Here is a 23,772-nt window from a genome sequence, read left to right on the forward strand (position 1 = left end):
TTGAGACTCTGAATTGGATTTGATTTGATTGAATTGGAAAAGTATTTAAAAAAAAGAAACCCCATCTAGAGTCTGAACTCAAGATGAAGCACAAGGCATTTGGCAGCAGCCACTGCCTGTTGAGTCTTGATAGGGCAGTTAGCAAACAGCTTATCAATGAGGTTTGGTTTTTAAAGTTAATTTTCCTCATTTTTTAACTAAGTGTCAATTCAGGTGGGAAAAGTGGTGTGCTGACAGCTGGTTCCACAGTGGGCTTTGCGCGCCATGCTTTCTGAAACTTAATTTTTAAAAATGCTGGAGGCGGGTCCCACAGCATCATGCAGATGAACGGACTCATTTAGAGCACGCCCCACCAGCAATTAAACATTTCTGTTCCCTGCAAGCTTAGCTCCTCACATTAACCACATAGAGTCATAGAAGTTTACAGCATGGAAATAGGCCCTTCGGCCCAACTTGTCGATGCCGCCCTTTTTCTAAACCCCGAAGCTAGTCCCAATTACCCGCATTTGGCCCATATCCCTCTATACCCACCTTACCCATGTAACTGTCTAAATGCTTTTTAAAAGACAAAATTGTACCCATCTCTACTACTACCTTTGGCTACTACCACATGACTCTGTCCCTGTCAATCAACCCTAATCAAAAACTCACATGACACTGCATACCTAGTCTAAAATCCCAGGTGAACTTAAATAAACAAAAGATCCATTAATTCTACAAAGTAACACATTCCTAGCTACAATGAGTTATTATCCTGCTCTCAGCATCTGAGCTGTTTGTTTTCCCAGACAAACCGACTCTCCACAGAAAAACATTGTCTCTTAAAGTAGTCCTCCTTAAACATAGATTATATCAAAATAGCACAATATCATCCCAGTTGAATATAAATCTCTGCTTACTAAAGTGAATATCCAATGCATCCTATGTAGTGAAGAAAGACCCTTCACTACTCTCCTCTGAGCATTGATAATCTTTGACCTTCCTACTGAGCAAGGGATAATATGCAAGCCATAATATGCAATTGTGCCCCTGCTCCCTAACCCCACCGTGCACATACAATCACACACACCGTGGGATCTACTTGAAACAGGGATCACCTTTATTGATCAGATACTTTGGCAACAGCCTGAGATCAAAAAGATGTCCAGGGAAAAACTAAAAAGATGAATTGTCCATTACATATGAGTGAAAGTTCACAAATTGAACATTAATCATTTGACCTTCTTTATAAATCTGCGCGAACTTCAACAGCTAGCCAGAGCCTGCAACTGCAAGGCGGTGTCGGCTACTCAATACACCAATGACCTCATTCGGGACGCGTTCGTGGCGGGAATCGGCTCATCCTGTGTCCGCCTGCGGCTGCTAGAGCAGGGTAACCTGGACCTGGCTAAGACGGTGGAATTGGCCGGCGCAATGGAAACGGCCTCCAGAAGTCTCGAAACCTACCCCACCGACCACGTGGGAACAGCGTGGCAAGCACAGTCGCCGCCTCAGCTGTACTCGGCGGCTCCTCGGAACTGCGCGATGATGCTCCCAACTTCAGACCTGACGGCTGCGGCAGCTCCTGGAGGCCCACGGTGCTTTTTCTGCGGTTTGGCGAAGCATCCTCGCCAGAGATGTCTGGCCAGGATGGTGTTTTGCTCTGCCTGTGGAAAGGTGTGCCGAGCGAAGACCCTTTCCAGGCCCAGCAGTGCTGCGTGTGACTCCCCAGGATCCATCTCCTCGTCTCCGGCCTCGTTGATGTCTTCAGCCACGTGCGATCCACAGGCGCCGCCATTTCCTATGACGACGACGCCAGCCACGTGCGACCTGCGGGTGCCGCCATTTTCAACATCCTCGACCGTGTGCGATTCATGGGCGCAGACACCTTGGTCAACACCGGCCGCAGGGGACCAGCAGGGGTCCTCGTCGTCGGCTATCTCAACTGCCTGCAGTTACGCTCGGGATCCAACGGTGGCATCAATCATCCTGGACCAGGCCAAGCCTCACAGACTCGACAAGTCCATGATGGACATAGAGGTAAACGGGCAGCTGACGCATTGCCTGTTTGACAGCGGGAGCACGGAGAGCTTCATCCACCCGGATGCAGTAAAACGGTGTGCTCTCCGTGTGCAAACTGTCAGGCAGACAATCTCCATGGCGTCGAGGTCCCGATCTGTCCGTGTTCTTGGGAGCTGTGTGGTAACTCTAACGGTGCGGGGCATAGTCTACGAGAACTTCAGGCTCCTCGTGCTACCGCACCTTTGCGCTCCGGTACTCCTGGGGCTAGACTTTATGGTCCACCTGAGGAGTGTGACCCTGCAGTACAATGGGCCACTCCCTCCACTTTCAGTGGGAGAACAGCAGCCTCCAAATTGTCCAGCGCGCTCCACATGCAGCCTCTCAACACTTAAAATTACCCCGCCTTCCCTATTCGAAAATCTCGTGCCCGGCTGCAAACCCATCGCGACTAAAAGCAGGCGTTACAGCGCTGAGGATCGGATCTTTATTCGATCTGAGATTCAGCCGCTCCTCAGGGAAGGGATCATTCAACCTAGCACTAGCCCATGGAGAGCACAAGTCGTGGTGGTCAAGACTGGAGACAAGCCCCGGATGGTCATAGACTATAGTCAGACCATTAATAGGTACACGCAGCTGGACGCGTATCCTCTCCCGCGCATATCTGACATGGTCAACCAGATTGCGCAGTACCGGGTGTTCTCCACCATCGACTTGAAGTCAGCCTACCACCAGCTCCCCATTCGCCCAGAGGACCGCACATACACGGCCTTTGAGACGGATGGCCGTCTCTACCACTTTTTAAGAGTCCCTTTCGGCGTCACTCATGGGGTCTCGGTCTTCCAGCGTGAGATGGACCGAATGGTGGACCAAAACGGGCTTCGGGCTACCTTCCCGTGCCTGGACAATGTCACTATCTGCGGCCATGATCAGCAGGACCACGACGCCACCTCCAGACGTTTTCACGCACTGCGACTCTCCTGAACCTGACCTATAACAAGGGGAAGTGCGTATTCAGCAAGCACCGCCTAGCAATCCTCGGATACGTGGTGGAAAACGGGGTCATCGGCCCCGATCCAGACCGTATGCGTCCCCTCCTTGAACTTCCCCTACCCACTAGCATCAAAGCACTGAGAAGATGCTTAGGCTTCTTCTCGTACTGTGCACAGTGGGTCCCCAATTACGCGGACAAAGCCCGTCCGCTCATAAAATCTACCTCTTTTCCCCTGATAGCAGAGGCTTGCCTAACCTTTGAAGGGATAAAAGCCAACATCGCGAAAGCCACGATGCATGCTGTCGATGAGTCCATCCCCTTTCAGGTGGAGAGTGATGCATCTGATTTCGCCCTGGCCGCCACACTTAACCAGGCGGGCAGGCCCGTCGCCTTTTTCTCTCGCACCCTCCAAGGCCCTGAGATTCGGCACTCCTCTGTGGAGAAAGAGGCTCAGGCCATTGTGGAGGCCGTACGGCATTGGTGCCATTATTTAGCGGGCAAACGGTTTACCCTGCTCACGGACCAAAGGTCCATGGCCTTCATGTTCAACAACACGTTAAAGGGAAAAATTAAGAATGATAAAATCTTGAGGTGGAGAATCGAACTCTCCACCTACAACTATGATATCATGTACTGTCCGGGGAAGCTCAATGAGCCCTCAGATGCCCTGTCGCGTGGAACATGTGCCAGTGTGCAGGAGGACCGGTTACAGGCCCTCCACAATGATCTCTGCCATCCGGGGATCACTCGGCTCTTCCATTTTGTAAATGCTCGGAATCTGCCCTATTCCATAGAGGATGTCAGGTCGATAACTCGATGCTGCCAGGTTTGTTCAGAGTGCAAGCCACACTTCTACCGGCCTGACGGGGCACACCTCATTAAGGCCACTCGCCCTTTTGAACGACTGAATGTCGACTTCAAGGAGCCCCTCCCTTCGACGGATCGGAACGTGTATTTCCTCAACATTGTTGACGAATATTCCCGATTCCCCTTTGCCATCCCCTGTTCTGACATGTCCTCTGCCACGGTCATCAAAGTCCTGCGGAGTCTTTTTACCCTGTTCGGCTACCCCGGTTATATCCACAGTGATAGGGGTTCGTCGTTTATGAGCGACGACTTGAGGCAATACCTGCTCTCTAAGGGAATTGCCTCAAGTAGGACTACAAGTTACAGCCCCAGGGGTAACAGGACAGGTCGAGAGAGAAAACGCTACAGTCTGGAAGGCTGTTTTACTGGCGCTACGGTCTAGGGGTCTTCCAGTCACCCGTTGGCAAGAGGTACTTCCTGATGCGCTCCATTCTATCCGCTCACTCCTGTGTACGGCAACCAACGCTACCCCACATGAGCGGATGTTTGCCTTCCCTAGGAAGTCTTCCTCTGGGACCTCACTGCCGTCTTGGTTGATGTACTCAGGACCTGTCCTCCTGCGGCGGCATGTTAGGGCTCGCAAGTCCGACCCTTTGGTTGAACAGGTCCATCTCCTCCACGCCAACCCTCAATATGCCTATGTGGCATATTCTGACGGGCGAGAGGACACGGTCTCTATCAGGGATCTAGCGACTGCAGGGGACCTGGAAACCCCCGTCACTCCCGCACCCCTGGTTAGGATTCCTTTGCCCATTCTCTCCCCTCCTGACACGGCGCGGGCAGCATCGGGACCTCAACTTAACCCTCTTACTCCCGTGTACAACTTGCCTGAATCCAGGAGATTGTCACCACCTCGAGGTCGGCAGTCGGGAGAGGAACTGGAGGAGTCACTGGACACCACCTCGGAGAGAGGGTCGTCACCACGGTCACCAGAACCGGCACTGGAGCCAGTGCTGCGGAGGTCGCAGAGACGGTGCGGACCCCCGAAACGGCTGAACTTGAGAACATGTGGACAGTTCGTATTGTCTCCTTACCCCACCGGCCTTTGTTTTTAAAGAAGGGGTGAATGTGATGGTTACCACTATGGGTACTTGTACATATGTTACTCTTGTTACTGTTGGGGTTAGGGTTTGGGTGTTCCACCTGTTATTATTGTTTATGTGGTACACTCCATTCGGCTCCGCCTTCTTGCAGGGTTATAAAGGTCACTGCTACTTCCTAGTAGTCTTTAGTCTGGGATAATATTGTTAAGTAGTGTGCTCCTATTTGTCGTGAATAAAAGCCTTTATTCCCGGGTACGTTCTAGCCTCCCGTGTGAATTAATCGCGCATCACAACCTGAGTCAAGGCTTTAAATGAAGGATGTTTACCTCCTTCCCCGAAGCTATGGAAGTGGGCTGTTTTCCTTAGTAGCTGTCCTCTTCTCATAAGAAGAAATTTATCCTGCGACAATGTCACTGAACCCTTTCTCATTTATTCCTGTTCTCCAATCATCTAACCGTGTTTCCTTTGACTTCCTCTTCTTCACTTTTACCTTCATCATATCCTTCCCTCTCCCCTCACTTCTTGTTCTGTCCCATTTTTCAATGCCCCCATCCCTCACCTCCATCCCCCCAATCCCTCCATCCCCCAATTCCCCCATCTCACCTACTCCCCATCTCCCCCATATCCCCCCATCCCCCATTCCCCCCCCCCCCCCCACCCCACATCCTCCCCCCTCCATTAGTGAGTCATCAGTGGCTCTGGATATAAGCAGAGAGTTTTACATTCACACAGAGAGAGAGTCTTGCAAACATGAGACCAGTTCTGGAGAAGATGGGACAGGTCAGACTGGTTCACCTGAACATAGCCAACATTGCTGGGAGAGTTTAAACTAGTTTGACAGGGCCTGGGGACCTGAGGTCGATTTGGTTGGAACAAGATCACAATTGAAAATGGAAGATAAAAAATTAGTGGGTGAGTGTGGCAGGCAAACAAAACAAAATTAGAGTTGTTTTTAAAAAGTTTGGCAGTGCTTAAAGGTATCTACTTTAATGCAAGGAGTATGGCAATTAAAGCAGATAAGCTAAGGGCACGGGTAGAAATATGACATTATATTATATGATATTACAGAAACATGCTTAAGAAGGGAAAAGAATGGCAGCTCCAAGCTCCTGGTTACAGGGTTTCCAGACAAGGTAGAGAAGGGACAAAAAGTTTGGTCAAAGAAACAATTTTGGCTGTGAAGAGTTTGATATGGTAGAAGGATCACCCCCTCTCAAACAAATATGCAGCTTTGGATACTGTTGGGGAAGGCCTCTGAGAGGAAAACAGCAACAGCCAAGTTCATGGCACCACCATGGGTGGTTCTGCTGCACAGAAGAGGAGAAAATGAACAGCAGTGCTAAGGTTATAGGGTATTCAATAGTAAGGGGTACAGACAGGTGCTTCTGTAGCCATAGACATGAATCCAGGATGGTATGCTGCCTCCCTCATGCAAGGGATAATACTGAGCAGCTGCAACACATCCTGGAGAGGGAGGGTGAACAGCCAATGGTCATGCTGCACATAGATAATTAAAATGCAGGACCTCAAAGGTAGTAATCTGTAAGTGCAGTGGATGTTGTCTACATGGATTCGTGTAAGGCATTTGACAAGGTCCCACATGACAGGTTGGTCAAAAAGTAAATGTCCGTGGGATAATGTGGTGAATTGAATCCAAAGTTGGCTTAGTAACAGGATATAAAGGGTAATGTCGATGGCCGCCCTTGCCAATAGAAAGTTGTTTCATGTGGTGTTCCGCAGGACTTGATGTTGGGGCCCCTGCTGTTTTCTAATGTATTAACAATTTGGACTTGAACATGGTGGATGTAATAGGGAAATTTTCAGACGATACAAAAGTTGGCTGTGTAGTGGATAGTGTAGAGGAAAGCTGTAAGCTCCAAAATGATATAGATAGGTTGGTAGAGTGGGCAGGAAAGTGCCAGGTGGAGTTCAACTCTGATAAGTGTGAGGTAATGCATTTGGGGAGGTCAAACAGTAAAAGGGAACATACAATAAACGGGAATATACTAAGAGGGGTAGATAAAGTGAGAGATCTTGGTGTACAAATGCAAAGGTCCCTGAAGGTACAGGTAGATAATGTTGTAAATAGGCACATGGAATCCTCTCCTTTATTGGCAGAGATATAGAATATAAAAGTAGGAATATAATGGTGAAACTGTATAAGACACTGGGAGGCCACAAACTGGAATATTGTGTGCAGTTCTGGTCACCACATTACAGGAAGGGTGTAATTGCTCTGGAGAGAGTGCAGAGAAGATTTACTAGAATGTTGCCGGGGTGGAGGACTGCAGCTACGAGGAAATATTGGGTAGGTTGGGTTGCTTTCCTTGGAACAGAGAAGGCTGAGAATCATAGAATCCGACAGTGCAGAAGGAGGCCATTCAGCCCATTGCATCTGCACCGACCACAATCCCCCTAGCCCCTATCCCCATAACTCCATTTACCCTAGCTAGTCCCTCTGACACCAAGGGGCAATTTAGCATGGCCAATCCACCTAACATGCACATCTTTGGACTGTGGGAGGAAACCAGAGCACCCGGAGGAAACCTATGCAGGCATGGGGAGAATGTGCAAACTCCACACAGCGACCCAGGCTGGGAATCGAACTTGGGTCCCTAGCGCTGTGAGGCAGCAGTGCTAACCACTGTGCCACTGTGCTTCCCTGAGGGGTGACGTGATTGAGGTACACAAAATTGTGAGGGAGAGAGTGGACAGGAGGACCCTGTTTCCCTTGGCTGAGAGGTTAAGTGACAGAAGGATTAGAGGCGACATAAGGAAAAATATTTTTATGCATAGAGTGGTAAATGTCTGGAATCCACTGCCTGAGTTGATGGTGGAAGCAGAGACCCTAAACTCATTTAAAAAGTACCTGGATCTGCACCTTAAGTGCTGTTGGTTGCAGGGCTATGGGCCATGTGCAGGAAAATGGAATTCAAAGGGCATCTGGGTGTCTTTAGGTTGGCATGGACAAGATGGGCCAAATGATCCCCTTCTATGCTGTATGCTGGTTATATGGTTCTATTGGGCGAGATATAGAATATAAGGGCAAGGAGGTTATGTTGGAACTGTATAAATAATTAGTTTGGCCACAACTTCAATAGTGTGTGTAGTCCTGGTCACTTCCTTCCAGAAAGGATGTAATTGCATTAGAGAAGATACAGAAGAGATTCATGAGGATGTTTCCAGGGCTGAAAAGTTATAGCTATGAGGAAAGTTTAAATTGGCTGGGATTGTTCTTCTTGGAACAGAGGAGACTGAGGAGAAATTTGATTGACATGTAAAAATCATAGAAATCATAGAAACCCTACAGTGCAGAAGGAGGCCATTCGGCCCATCGAGTCTGCACCGACCACAATCCCACCCAGGCCCTACCCCCACATATTTACCCGCTAATCCCTCTAACCTACACATCCCAGGACTCTAAGGGGCAATTTTTAACCTGGCCAATCAACCTAACCTGCACATCTTTGGACTGTGGGAGGAAAACGGAGCACCCGGAGGAAACCCACGCAGACACGAGGAGAATGTGCAAACTCCACACAGACAGTGACCCGAGCCGGGAATCGAACCCGGGACCCTGGAGCTGTGAAGCAGCAGTGCTAACCACTGTGCTACCGTGCCGCCCCAATATTAATGTGCGCCCAGGTGTGGAAAGCATTCACAAATCGGCCACTCGGGCCACCCCGCTGATATCCCACTGCCCCATTACTGGTCAATGCCGGCTCCAGAATAAAGGTTCCGCCAAGATTTGAACTAGGATCGCTGGATTCAGAGTCCAGAGTGCTAACCATTACACCACGGAACCACTAAATTGTGAGAAGGATGGGAAGAGCCAATTTAACTTAGCAGAGAGGTCAGTGATTGCAGGTATAGATTTAAAGTGATTGATATAAGATTTAGAGAGGAGATGAGGAGAAATCAGGGCAGCATGGTGACACAGTGGTTAGCACTGCTGTCTCACAACACCAGGAACCCACGTTCAATTCTGCCCTCGGGTGACTGTGTGTGTCGAGTTTGCACATTCTCCCCATGTCTGCGTGGGTTTCCTCGGGTGCTCCTGTTTCCTCCTACAGTCAAAGGTGTGCAGATTAGGCCATACTAAATTGCCCCTTAGTGTCAGTGGGATTAGCGGGGTAAATACATAAGGTTGTAGGGATAGGGCCTGGGTGGAATTGCCGTCGGTGGGGGCTTGATGGGCCAAATGGCCTCCTTCTGCACGGTAGAGATTTTATGAAATATTTTCACCCAATGAGTTGTGGGTGTAGTCAAGGCAGAAACCCTCAATTAATGTAAACTGTGTCTTGATATTCTCTTGAAGTGTCAAAACCTGCAAGACCAAATGCTGGAAAGTGGGATTAGGTTAAGTGTTTTGTTTCCCAGTTAATGCATACACAAGTGGCCTCTTTCTGTGCTGTAAACATCCTATGACTCCACTTCACTATGAAACTTCACTTCGCTATGAAATGCATCCTGGCTCAGCACGTTATATGATTGACTGTCTGCATTAGCCCCTTTTCTTCCAATCTCTACTCACTGCATTTTTTCCATTCCCATCCTCCCATCATCTATTCTTCTTCCTGTGTCCTCCCACATCTACTTCTTTTCATTCCCCTCCTCTCATCTCTCCATCTCTTCCCTTATCATCCTGTCCTCTCTCCCTCCCAGCCTTCTCTCATCTCCCACCCCTTCTCCTACTTCCTGACTCTTCTCTCACCCAGATGCCGTAACCCTCTTGCTTTTTCATGTGCTTGATCCGAATGATGAACTTGATCTTGTCTCCCCAATTGCAATAATACAGTAAATTAAGGTGATAAATAAGTAGAACATATTGATATTTCATAATTTTGTCTGGTGCAGCAGAAGATCAATTCAAAAGTACATTTCAAAATGTCACTTGTGGTTATACAAAAACATCATTGAACCAAATGATGAGATTCCAGGCAGAAATAGTCAGACAAGAGGATACACAGAAAGTAAAATGAACAGATAAATAGCAGGAAAAGAAGAACACACAAACAGGGAATTGGCTTGTCTGTGGGAAAGCAGGCTGGCACACATAGATATTGAGCTATAATCAGAATAGGTATTGAACGGGGTGAAGGGGGCTGGATCTAAAAACAGACTTTCAGCACTGGAGAGAAAAGTTATTATGGAGAATGACTTGTAATACCACTAGATGGGATATTTCGCCTCCACCTGCTACTGGGATCATCCAGTCCTCTGGAAGTCAATAGAATTTTGACTGGCCTGCCTCATCTCCTGCAGAGTGTCCCGCCATAGCAGCATCAGAATATCCCAGCCACAGTGTTGGAATAAAGAAATAAGATGAAATTGGAACTACAAGAGTAGAATTTTATCTTTAGAATTTGGGTAGAACTGAAGGAAGATTGGGTGGGGTCCAATATACTATTTTGGTTAAACCAATTAAGAACAAAGAACAATACAGCATGGGAGAAAGCCCTTCGGCCCACCAAGCCTGCACAAATATGTGGTTACTATCCCTCTGTTCACCTCCCATTCATGTGTCTATCAAGATACACCTTGAACGTTGCTACCATATCTGCTTTCGCCACCTCCACTGGCAATGTGTTCCAGGCACCCACCATCCTCGGTGTGAAAATTTTTTCCCGCACTTCTCCCCTAAACGCACCTTAAACCTGTGCCCTCTTGAAGTTGACTCTTCCACCATGGGAAAAGCCTTTGACTATCCATGATCTCTATGCCTCTCATACTTTTGCAGACTTCTATCACGTCACCCCTCAGCCTCCGTCTTTCCAGTGAAAACAATCTGAGTTTATTTAATCTCTCAAAGAACAAAGAACAAAGAAAATTACAGCACAGGAACAGGCCCTTCGGCCCTCCAAACCTGCACCGACCCTGCTGCCTGACTTAACTAAAACCCCCTACGCTTCCAGGGACCATATGCCTCTATTCCAATCTCATTCATGTACTTGTCAAGACGCCCCTTAAAAGTCACTACCGTATCCGCTTCCCTCATACCTAAAACCCTCCAGACCAGGCAACATCCTAGTAAACCTTCTCTGCACTCTTTCCAAAACATCCACGTTCTTCTGGTAGCGCGGCCACCCGAACTGCATGCAATATTCCAAATGTGGCTCAACTAAAGCTTTGTACAGCTGTAAAATAACTTTGCCAACTTTTATACTCTGCCATGGCCAATGAAGGCAAGCATGCTGTATGCCTTCTGGACCACCTTATCCATCTGTGTTGCCACTTTCAGTGATCCATGGACCTGCACGCCCAGATCCCTCTGTATGTCAATGCTCCTAAGGGTTCTGCTATTTACTGTATAATTTGCACCTGAATTTGATCTTGCAAAATACGTCACTTCGCATTTGTCTGGATTAAACTCCATCTGCCATTCCTCTGCCCAAGTCTGCAATCTATCTATATGCTGCTTTATCCTTTGACAGTCCTTGTCACTATCTGCAACTTTTGTGTCAACCGCAATTTTACTAATCAGACCACTTACATTTTCCTCCAGATCATTTATATGTATTACAAACAACAAAGGTTCTAGCACTGATCCCTGTGGAACACCATTAGTTACTGATTTCCATTCTGAAAAGCACCTTCCACCGCTACTCTCTGTCTTCTATGACCAAGTAAGAAGTCTCACAACACCAGGTTACTGCCGGCTCCAAGTGGAGAGGATCTCCAAGAAGATTGCGCATATCGACACAGACCTTTTTTGACTTTAATCTGGTGTTGTGAGACTTCTTACTGTGTTTACCCCAGTCCAACGCCGGTATCTCCACTTCTATGGCCAAGCCAGTTCTGTATCCATCTAGTCAGCCCACCCCGAATCCCATGAGACTTCACCTTTTGTACCAGCTTGCCATGAGGGATCTTGTCAAATGCCTTACTAATGTCCATGTAGACAACAAATAAATTGAACAAATTGAGGAACAAACGAGAAGAGCAGCTCCATAAAGGGACACTGCATCAAATAAAAGCAAATGGGTTCCATTATAGGTGTGCAATCTGTCATCCAATTATCCTCACTGAGTTTTTCTGAGTGATGCTTAATGCGCAGGTAAAAACTAGAGCTCTGGTATGGGAGGGATGGGGGTCATGTAGTGTGTTTATAAGCACTAAATGACAAATTATCCCCTTACCAAATTATTAAGACTTTAGTAGATTTATTACTTATTAAAAATGTTGTCAGATCATATTATTGGTTTGTCACTTATTTAATAGTTTTGACATGTTTCATATTACAATTGCTTTGTTTGGAACCTTTCCTCATGTAACTATATATTAGCCACCACATCCTTAAGGGCAATTAGGGATGGGCAACATTAAATGCTGGTATTGCCAGCGGAGCTCACATCCCTTGACAGAATGAAGAAAAAATGGGGAAAGAATAATAGATCATAGAAGTATTCTAAGTCTTTAGTGGTACAAATACCAAACAGAGGAAAGTTTCCTGCTGTATTTAGCTTGCTGTTGAGCTGTAATAATGAGACAGCTCGGGTGGTACAGTGGTTAGCACTGCTGCCACACAACGCCAGGGACCTGGGTTCGATTCCCGGCTTGGGTGACTGTCTGTGTGGAGTTTGCACCTTCTCCCCGTGTCTACATGGGTTTCCTCAGGGTGCTCCAGTTTCCTCCCACAGTCCAAAGATGTGCGGGTTAGGTGGATTGGCCATGCTAAATTGCTACTTAGTGTTGGGAGATTAACAAAGTAAATACATGGGGTTGCAGGGACTGGGTGGGGTTGTTGCCAGTGCAGACTCAATGGGCCGAACTGTCTCCTTCTGCACTGTAGGGATTTTTTGTCTCTCTTCTATGAGAAGCTCCCACAGATTGTAAACCAGGACCTTTCAGCAGCTCCTCTCTAGCTAGCTACACAGCAGCCTCTACAATAGCAGTCATTGTTTTCCACTAGATTTGTGAGGTACTGAATTTAATCATCAACTAAAAACCCAATGGAGTAGATCTTGGGCAGAATTTTCTATTTTTTTGACTAACTATGCTGTCAGCCAACTCCACTCCTGGCTTTTCCCGCCATATTTTTTGACACTTGATTTTAAAAAATGCTGGAGGTGAGTCCCACAATGTTACACTGACAGGGCAGGTTCTGAATGGTACCACACCCTGCCAGCAACCACGGACTTCAAAATGTTGGGGTGTCCTTTTAAAAGGATGACCTAATCTAACAAAAATAAAAGCAAAGATGCTCATGGACATGGAGAATACTCTCTCCCCCCATTAGGGACATAGGGAATCCCCTTCCAATGAACACAGGGAAACCCCATGCACCTTCCCCCTCAAGGATTTCCCACCCATGAACATGGGGAACTCCAATATGAACATGTCCCTTCCCCCAAAGGAACCCCACCCACGGACCTCACTATCAGAAGCACTCACTACCCTGCACTGTGCATAACAGTGCTAGGAAGCACTCCCAGGACACTGCCCAGGCTTCACCTTCTCTTCCCAAGGGCTGTACTTATCTTTGTGCCCCCGTGGGTTCTCATCACCAGGTCTCCGTTTGCCAAACGCTTTTGTGGAGGTCAAAGGCTGGGAGGACATGAGTGGAAGGAAGGTGTAAGAGGACATTGATTGAGGGCAAAGGGGTGGTGTTTCAGAGGAAGAGGGCAACTGTGAAACACATGAAAGGTCTGAAGATAAGAGGGTTGGTGGGGATTGAACTGCTGGACATGGCTCCCTTCAGGTAACAAATCTGGAGGCAATGAGAATCTCTCTGGACCTTCAGCCCTGTAGCACCCTGGCCACGTCTGACAAGTGTCCTCTGGGTCCTCCTTGGGATCCTCCTTGGCATCTTCCAGCTCCTCCTCCTGATACTCCTCCTCAGGGACCGCCTGTTCCTCCACCTCCTCCTCCACCATGTTGCCGCGCTGTTGTGAAAGATTGTGGAGCAGTAAGTGACCACAATCTTTGTGACCTTCCCTGGGTTGTATACAGAGCCCCACAGACCAGTCCAGACATCTGAACCGCATCTTGAGAAGGCCTATGCTCCACTCGATGACATTCCTGATGGTAGTGTGGGCCTCATTGTAATGGTTCTCTGCCTCTGTCTGGAGCCTCTGCACAGGTATCATTAGCTATGACCTCAACGAGTAACCCTTGTCCCACACTAGCCAGCCCCTCTGTCGGGAGTGACTGTTGAAGGTACTAGGTACTTCCAGGTTTGCCAGGATGTTGGTGTCATGCAAGCTCCCAGGATAATGGACACAGGTGTGCATGATATTCAGCTGGTGGTTGCATACCAGCTGTCTGCTTAAGGAGTGGAATCCTTTTCTGTTGCGCACTCCATGACAAGATGGTGCTCATGTGGGTGACATGTGCGCCATCAATTGCCCCCTGGACCTGGACCATCCCGATGATCTTACAGTCCGGGCATCCTGATGGGCCTGGTCCAGGTTGAGGCTGATGTAATCTCATACCCAGGCATTCAGGTCGTGCATGACCTGATGAATGCACCTACGCACGGATGATTGAGCGATCACACAAAGGTCCCTGCTCGTGCCCTGGAAGGTCCAGTGGAAAAGAAGTTGAGGGCAATGGTGACCTTTTCAACCACCAGGAGGGGGTGTCCTCCTCCTCCTCTCATTGTCAGGTAATTGAGAACCTGGCACAGGTGCCACACTGCACTGTCTCCCTTTACGGGCACAGTCTTCTGCAGCACATGTAGTCCAGCAGCTCCTTAAAATGCCAGAGCCTCCTGTAGACCACAGATCTATGGTCCTACTATCTCCTTGCCCCCTCCTCGGTCTGTTGGGCAGCCAGCACCTGAGCCTCTGCAGCAGCCCACTGATCTTCTGGACCTGGCTTTGTAGTGCTGGGTAATGCTTGGGCTGGCCCTCACAACCTCCTGCATGCCTTGGCGCTACCAATCAGAACCATTGCTATATGGAATGTTTCCAATCCAAAATCCATCTTCTATCTGTGAGGACATGGAATAGGGATTAAGAGCCAGTTAGCAATGTTATCCATCTTTCACTCTAACCTCCTCCCTTATCTCTGTGGTGCAGCGGCTAGGTGTTGATCAATCCTCAACATCCCACCCCCCCCCCAGATAGCCATGCATTAGAATAGAATCATATAATCATAGAATCATAATAGTGCAAAAGGAGGCCATTCGGCCCATTGGGCCTGCACTGACAGCATTCCCACCCAGGTCCTATCCCTGCAACTGCATGTATTTACCCTGCTAATCCACCTGATGCTAAGGGGCAATTTAGCATGGCTAATCTAGCTAATCCACACATCTTTGGACTGTGGGAGGAAATCGGAGCACCCGGAGGAAACCCACGCAAACACGGGGAGAACATGCACACTCCACGCAGACAGCCACCCAAGGCTGGAATTGAACCCTGGTCCCTGGCGCTGTGAGGCAGCAGTGCTAACCACTGAGCCACCGTGCCATCCCGTACAGCAGCTGCTGTCCACACCATCCAGCTTGTAAAGTGAGGCCTTTGCCCCTTGTCCTCTCTTCCCGCATCATTGCCTCCTGTCCCCATCATCCCTCCCTTCACATTGAAAAAGATGGTTAGAATCATAGAACCATAGAAACTCTGTAGTGCAGAAGGAGCCATCAAGTTTGTGCCGACTCTCCGAAAGAGCATCCCACCCAGCCAGATATTACTGACCTTTTCTAATGAGACTTGTTGGCTCAGAAATTTCAAATGGTACAAAAGTCTGCGAGAGGCCAGGAATGAGATTCTTGCCAGCACAATCTTGCAGTGTTATCATCCCCACCCCATCATTGATATACTGAGTTTCCTGTCCTGGGAACTGCCCCCTTGCACTGCCCCCGGGTGTAGTGCCAAGGGGCAATTCAGGGGTGGGGCTTTCTCTGGGGATCTCCATGGAGGGGAGTTGCCTGTGTCCATGGGAGAGGATTCCCCATGTGCGTGGGGGGAAAGCACATTGCTTTTCTCACCTGGTCCAGCACTTAGAAGAATAAATGGAAAATTCAATCCATTATCTTTAACCAGTTTGGATCACATGATCATCCAGAATGGTTTGAAAGTCCAAAACTAGTATAACCCAACAAAGAATGGTAATGATCTTTTCACACCTGCTTGTGATGGGCTAGTTTCTCTATAGCTTCCCTTGTTGTGTTTTGACTTCTGAAACTGGTAGTCTCAAAGCCCATTGATTTGAAGCTTTTTAGGTCCACAAATAATAAAATATGTGAATTCCACAAATGGTTTTCATTTTAGTTTGACTATTCAAGGGGGACCACACATCATTGTCAATCAATGAGGGACTTCCTAGAGACCTGAGATAGAATCATACAGGCCCATTGAGTCTGCACCGACACGTGAGAAGCACCTGACCTTCCACCTAGTCCCATGTACCAGCACTTGCCCCATAGCCTTGGATGTTATGACGTGCCAAGTGCTCATTCAGGTACTTTTTAAAGGATGTGGGCAACCCGCCTCCATCACCCTCCCAGGCAGTGCATTCCAGACCATCACCACCTTCTGGGTGAAAAGGTTTCTCCTTACATCCCCCCTAAACCTCCTGCACTTCACATTGAACCCATGTCCCTTCGTAACTGACACTTCAACTAAGGGGAACAGCTGCTCCTTATCCACTTTGTCCATGCCCTCATAATCTTGTACACCTCGATCAGGTCGCCCCTCAGTCTTTGCTCCAATGAAAACAACCCAAGCCTATCTAACCTCTCTTCATAACTCCCCTCCAGGTAGTCTGTCTGAAAATTGCAAAAGCCACCAGACCCTTCATCAGCTACCTTAGTCACCTACTAATGCCCATTTTGTAAAAGAAAAGGGCCTTTGCAGGAAATTCTATATGAACATGGTCCATCTTTAAAGTTTTGAGAGCCTTTACTGGCCATTCTTCTTCCCTGAGAATGTCTTTCTCAGCAGACTGCAGCTCAGAGAAGGACCTATCTGCTGAAATAAAAAGTAGCCAATGCCAGTGAGAGGTTGGGTAGGAGCTGATAACAGGAATTACAATGCAGCCTAACAATCTTTCTGGGGTTCATGAAAGGGTACAAATAATGAGCAGAGACAATTTTTGCAGAAACTCCTGACCTCAGAATGATTTGTTCTGGCAGATTTGGAAGTGAAACCCATATCCAATGTTTTCTGTTGCAGCTCAAGCAGGTTTATAATGTTGGCGGGTTCCCTCCTCCTCATGATCCTCTCTCTCACATATTGTATGCTATCTTGTCCTGCAGATAAATCAATATATTCTGCAATACCTCATAAAGCAAAAAACAAAGCAAAAAAATATTTTATATTCAAATGGATGAATAGGTGATAAACTGTGTCCAATCAGTTTTCTCCCCAAAACAATCAGGCAGACGAGCAATGTTGTGCCTGTGACTCAGGTAATGTGGGTGACTAGAGGAGGTAGCAAGTTGCTGAAAAAGAATGGGTCACACGGAGTTGGAGGTAGGGTGTTAACGTGGATTGGGGATTGGCTATCCGACAGGAAGCAGAGAGTCGGAATAAATGGGTGCTTTTCTGGTTGGCGGATGGTAACTAGTGGTGTGCCGCAGGGATCGGTACTGGGGCCTCAACTATTTACCATTTATATAGACGATCTGGAGGAGGGGACTGAGTGTAGGGTAACAAAGTTTGCAGACGACACAAAGATAAGTGGAAAAGTGAATCGTGTGGAGGGCGTAGAAGGTCTGCAGAGAGATTTGGAGAGGCTGAGTGAGTGGGCGAGGATCTGGCAGATGGAGTATAATGTTAACAAATGCGAGGTTATTCACTTTGGAAGAAATAATAGCAAATTGGATTATTATCTAAATGGAAAGAAATTACAACATGCTGCTGTGCAGAGGGACCTGGGGGTCCTTGTGCATGAGATGCAAAAACCCAGACTGCAGGTGCAACAGGTGATCAAGAAGGCAAATGGGATGTTGGCCTATATCGCTAGGGGGATAGAATATAAAAGCAGAGATGTCTTGCTGCATCTGTACAGGGCATTGGTGAGGCCGCAGCTGGAATGCTGTGTGCAGTATTGGTCCCCTTATTTGCGGAAGGATATATTGGCCTTGGAGGGAGTGCAGAGAAGGTTCACCAGGTTGATACCAGAGATGAGGGGTATTGATTATGAGGAGAGACTGAGCAGATTGGGTTTGTATTCGTTGGAATTTAGAAGGCTGAGGGGGGATCTTATAGAGACCTATAAGATAATGAAGGGGCTGGATAGGGTAGAGATGGAGAGATTCTTTCCACTTAGAAAGGAAACTACAACTAGAGGGCACAGCCTCAAAATAAAGGGGGGTCAGTTTAGGACAGAGTTGAGGAGGAACTTCTTCTCTCAGAGGGTGGTGAATCTCTGGAATTCTCTGCCCACTGAAGTGGTGGAGGCTACCTCGTTGAATATGTTTAAATCACGGATAGATGAATTCCTGATCGGTAGGGGTTATAGGGATCAGGCGGGTAAGTGGAACTGATCCACTTCAGATCAGCCATGATCTTATTGAATGGCGGGGCAGGCTCGAGGGGCTAGATGGCCTACTCCTGCTATGTTCTTATGAAATCCCAAGCAGGCTTTAACTTTGTTTGTAGAGGCTGGAGGAACAGTCTTCCTCTTGACCCCACAAAGAAAGTGAAGCCAAATATTTTTTAAAATAAACCTTTTTGCCCTTTTCTTGCCCTGTCTCTTCATCTCACCTGGCAGGAAAGCCACAACTGTTCCCCTCTTGAAGCCCACAGTTAAAATTCTGATTGTGGCCTAGTGACATCACTGGAGCCCAATGTGTCCAGTTTCCATCAGGTGATTTCTTGTCTTCTTAGAAGAGCAGATTGCTGAGACACTTCAACTTGCTCCACGGGATTATCTATCTGCCTAGTTTCTGCTGGACGGGAAAGGTTAAAATTGACCCTCTAGTGTTCTTTCTTTTGTAATTTATGGAGCCGCAGGGAATATCCTTATTTACTTGAAAGTTGGCAGTAAAAGCAACATAATATTCTTTGTTCTTTGTTCTTTGTTCTAATATGTAAGTCAATATAATGCAAAATTATAAGAATAATTTAAAGAAGGTAAATGCTGAATATTAGCAGATCATATTTCTCTGTTATTTAAATAGAAAAACTCAAGAGAGATGAGGTTGAACAATGAGTTTAACATTTGATCCTTCATCTCTGGGACTTACGTCTTAATAAAGTCCAGTCTGATGGGGTGAAAGTTTTTCTTCAAGGTGTGAGATGAGTCAGTTTGTGAAAAAAAATTATTTTTGTCAGCAAGTTTGTTGCTCTTAAATTTCCCTCAAGGACCTAATTATGTCATTCGATCCTGATTTGAATGTATTCACGGGGCACTCAGCTGTTTCTCATGGGCACATTTGCCAAATTAGTCAGGCACTGAAATAAAATGGCGATAAAAGTATTCCCTGCAGCAATGGGGCAAGGAGGCAGTGGATTGATTTTGTTTACAGCCTCTCCAGTTTCTGGGTTGAAGGAGTCGAGTTAAGTAGAGTTAGTCATGGAAAATCGTTCATTGATTTATCATGCTTTTATAATAAAGAGAAAAAAGTAGCACTTGAATTTTCATTCCTCTTTTCACATCCTGCAGCATTTCCTAATAAAGTATCTTCTAAGTGTAGTCATAGAATCATAGAAACCCTACAATGCAGAAGGAGGCCATTTGGCCCATCGAGTCTGCACTGACCACAATCCCACCCAGGCCCTACCCCCAGTAGTCACTGTTGTAATGTAGAGCAAAACGGCAACCAACTTGCACATCACAAAATCTCACAACATCAATGATTGGAATGACCAGATATTTAAGGATATTCATTTTGCATGAATGGGGAAGTACAGAGAACCCTGGATCTTGGGCACAATGAAAATAGCATTGTTGGAGAAACCTAAGGAAGAGGAATGCACACGGATTCAAAGGCAAGGGATGGCTATGTGGAGGGACTGTGCAACCTGGGTTGGGGGCAAGGGTCACATAACTGGTGGTGAGATCTCAGGACTATGGAGGATGTGAGTAGACTTATTGGGAGTGGGAGCCAGTGGTCAGCAGTTCCCTATAGTGTTGGTAGTGGACAAAGTAAGATTTGGAGTGATTGGGCCATGTGGCCTGGGCTTTGTGGTAAGAGGTACATTTGGGGCTCAGAAAGCAAGGCGAACATGAGAGACATTTTTCCAATTGTGGGACTGTGAACTCTTTCCAGAGCCACACTGAATGTGAATAACTCACCTCGTGCGTTGGCAGGTGTTCATCGAGTAAGTTTCTCTGAGTGCAGTCTTAGGAAGATGTCATAGTGCCTGAAATTCGAGCACTACTTATCCCAATGACTAGACCAGTCTATTTCATTGATGTTGATTGAAGGAGAAATGTCGAGCAGATCTGCACATTCTTGAAAAACAGCAGTATAAATGACATAAAATATGAACCATGATTATGTGAAATTAGAAGAGTAATTTAAAGAAAATAAGTGCTGAATTTCAGGAGATCATATTTCTCTGTTTATTATTTAAGAAGAAAAAACTTGAGAGAAATTAGGTGGAACAACGGGTTTGGTACACTGATCATTCATATCTGGGGCTTATGTTTTAATCAAGTTCAGTCTGATGGGGTGAAAGTCTTTTTGCAAGATGTGAGATTTCTGCTTGAGATAAGATTTTGCAGATTGTACTCAGTTCCTTATGAATAAACTGTCTTTCGACAAAACCAATTCCTGACATGGCATAAGATGACAAGTTTGCTCAGAGAAGCTGCAAGGATGATAGGTGTAGGAATGGGAAAAATACACATGTAGAGAGTTTAACTGGCGATATGGTTCAGCAGTTTGGGGATCAAAGCAGGAAAATCCTCTAGCCCCTGAAGTATAAAGCACAGAAGAATTTGGCCCCACTTTTAATTTTAGGACTATTGGAAGCAGGGGTGTTGGGGAGTGGGGTGTATCCAATAGTTGGCAGGAAATTGGGAAGTAAGTTCATCATGCGTGGAATTTTCCATTCTGGTGACCAGTCTTGTCAAGTCCAGTCTTGGGTGAGAAAGTCGATGTGATTCCCGCTGGGCGGTGGGATAGTTGAACATGCACAACTTCCACAGTCCATATAATTAATTATGCATCTGCGAAGATGAATCTCATGTCAGGATAGGCAGCAAGTTGCCAGCTTACAATAGGTTTTCTCGCCTTTTTTTAGCGAGGTAAGTTATGTCAATTTATTGCACTCTGTGCAATACAGAAGCCATTAGATGACACTAAACCGGCTGCTGAGTTCGAGGGGCACGATTGTGCAGGTGCCCCAATCTCCCAGTATACTATGTACACTGGGAGATCTGTCAATCCCACTGCATAGAAACATAGAAACATAGAAGATAAGAGCAGGAGGAGGCCATTTGGCCCTTCGAGCCTGTTCCGCCATTCATTAAGATCATGGCTAATCATCCAACTCAATAGCCTAATCCTGCTTTCTCCCCATAAGCTTTGATTACACTTGCCCCAAGTGCTATATCCAGCCGCCTCTTGAATGCATTCAATGTTTTGGCATCAACTACTTCCTGTGGTAATGAATTCCACAGGCTCAACACTCGTTGGGTGAAGAAATGTCTCCTCACCTCCGTCTTAAATGGTCTACCCTGAATCCTCAGACTGTGACCTTTGGTTCTGGACTCCCCCACCATAGGGAATGTCCTCCCTGCATCTATCCTGCCTAGACCTGTTAGAATTTTATAAGTCTCTATGAGATTCCCTCCTCATTTGTCTGAACTCCAGGAAGACAATCCTAACTAGTTAATCTCTTCTCATACATCAGTCCCGCCATCCCCGGAATCAGTCTGGTAAACTTTTGCGGCACTCCCTCGAGAGCAAGAACATCCTTCCTCAGAAAAGGAGATCAAAACTACAGACAATACTCTAGGCATGGCCTCACCTGTATATTTGCAACAACACATCCCTGCTCCTGTACTCGAAGCCTCTCGCAATGAAGGCCAACATACCATTTGCCTTCTTTACTGCCTGCTGCACCTGCATGCTTACCTTCAGTGACTGGTGCACAAGGACACCTAGGTCCCACTGCACACTCCTCTCTCCCAATTTACAGCCATTCAGGTAGTAATCTGCCTTCTTGTTTTTGCTTCCAAAGTGAATAACCTCACACTTATCCAAATTATACTGCATCTGCCGTTGATTTGCCCAATCACCCAACCTGTCCAGATCTTTCTGAAGGATCTCTGCATCCTTGTAATGGTTCACCCTCCCACTCAACTTGGTATCATCTGCAAACTTTGAGATGTTACATTTTGTTCCCTCATCCAAATCATTAATATACATTCTGAATAGCTGGTGTCCCAGCACCGATCCCTGTAGCATCCCACTAGTTACTGCCTGCCAACCTGAAAAACACTCATTGATTCCTACTCTTTGTTTCCTCGCTGCCAACCAGTTTTCTATCCATCTCAATACATTTCCTCCAATCCCATGTGCTTTAATCTTGCACGATAATCTCTTGTGCGGGACTTTGTCAAATGCTTTCTGAATGTCCAAAAATAACACATCTACAGGTTCCCCTTTGTCATCTCTACTCGTTACATCTTCAAAGAATTCCAGCAGATTTGTCAAGCATGATTTCCCCTTGATAAATCCATGCTGATTCTGTCTGATTCTGCCACTGCTTTCTAAATGCTCTGCTATAAAGTCCTTGATAATGGATTTGAGAATTTTCCCCACTACCGATGTTAAGATTTCTGGTCTATAATTCCCTGTTTTCTCTCTACCTCCCTTTTTGAATATTGGAATGACATTCGCTACCCTCCAATCTGCAGGGACTGTTCCAGAGTGTGTAGAATCCTGGAAGATGACCACCAATGCATCCACTATTTCTAGAGCCACTTCCTTAAGTACTTTGAGATTATCAAACCCTGGGGATTTATCCGTCTTCAATCCCATCAACTTTTCCAATACCATTTCTCTACTACTATTGATCTCCCTCAGTTCTTCCCTCTCACTAAATCTTGCATTCTCCAACATTTCTGGCATCTGATTTGTGTCCTCTTTTGTGAAGACAGAACCAAAGTATATATTATTCAGTTGCTTGGCCATTTCTTTGCCCCCTATTGTACATTCCCCTGTTTGTCATCACCAACCTCTTTCTCTTCACGTATCTATAGAAACTCTTAGTGTCAGTCTTTATGTTCCCTGCAAGCTTACTTTCATACTGTATTTTCCCCTTCTTAATCAATCCCTTGGTCATTCTTTGCTGAATTCTAACCTGCTTCCAATCCTCAGACCTATTATTTTTCTTGGCCAATCTGTATGCTTCTTCCTTAGATCGGATACTCTCTCTAATTTCCTTTGTAAGCCATGGATTGGCCCTCTTTCCCATTTTGCTTTGATGCCAGACAGAGTTGCTGCAGTTCCCTCATGCGTTCCTTGAATGCTTACCATTGTCTATCCACTGTCATCCCTTTAAGTAACTCTCCCCAATCTATCAAGGCCAACTGACGCCTCATATCCGCATAGCTTCCTTTATTAAGATTCAGCACCCTAGTCTCCGAATCAACTACTTCACTCTCCATCTTGATAAAAAATTCTATCATGTTATGGTTGCTCATCCCCAAGTGGTCTCCTACAGCTAGATTGGCAACGATTCCCTTCTCATTACACAGTACCCAGTCTAAGATGGCCTGTTCTCCAGTTGGTTCCTCCACATATTGCTCAAGAAAACTATCCTGCATACATTCCAAGAATTCCTCCTCTATGGCATTGTGGCTAATTTGATTTGCCCAACCTATGTGCAGAGTAAAATCATCCATGATCACTGATATTCCCTTATCACATGCTTAATGCCATTCACTAATTTCATGTTTAATGCCATTCCCAACATCACCACTGCAGTTTGGGCGTCTACATATGACACCCACTAATGTTTT

At 46.5% G+C, this 23,772-nt stretch overlaps 1 non-coding gene across 1 annotated transcript; it reads right to left on the reverse strand.

Annotated features, from left to right (window-relative positions):
- Positions 1-8,635: 8,635 nt before the first annotated feature.
- trnaq-cug (transfer RNA glutamine (anticodon CUG)) lies at positions 8,636-8,707 on the reverse strand. Its single transcript has one exon. It is a non-coding gene; the product is annotated as a tRNA-Gln (tRNA).
- Positions 8,708-23,772: the final 15,065 nt, after the last annotated feature.

This window comes from Mustelus asterias, chromosome 1, assembly GCF_964213995.1.
Source record: "Mustelus asterias chromosome 1, sMusAst1.hap1.1, whole genome shotgun sequence".
Lineage (NCBI taxonomy): Eukaryota > Metazoa > Chordata > Chondrichthyes > Carcharhiniformes > Triakidae > Mustelus > Mustelus asterias.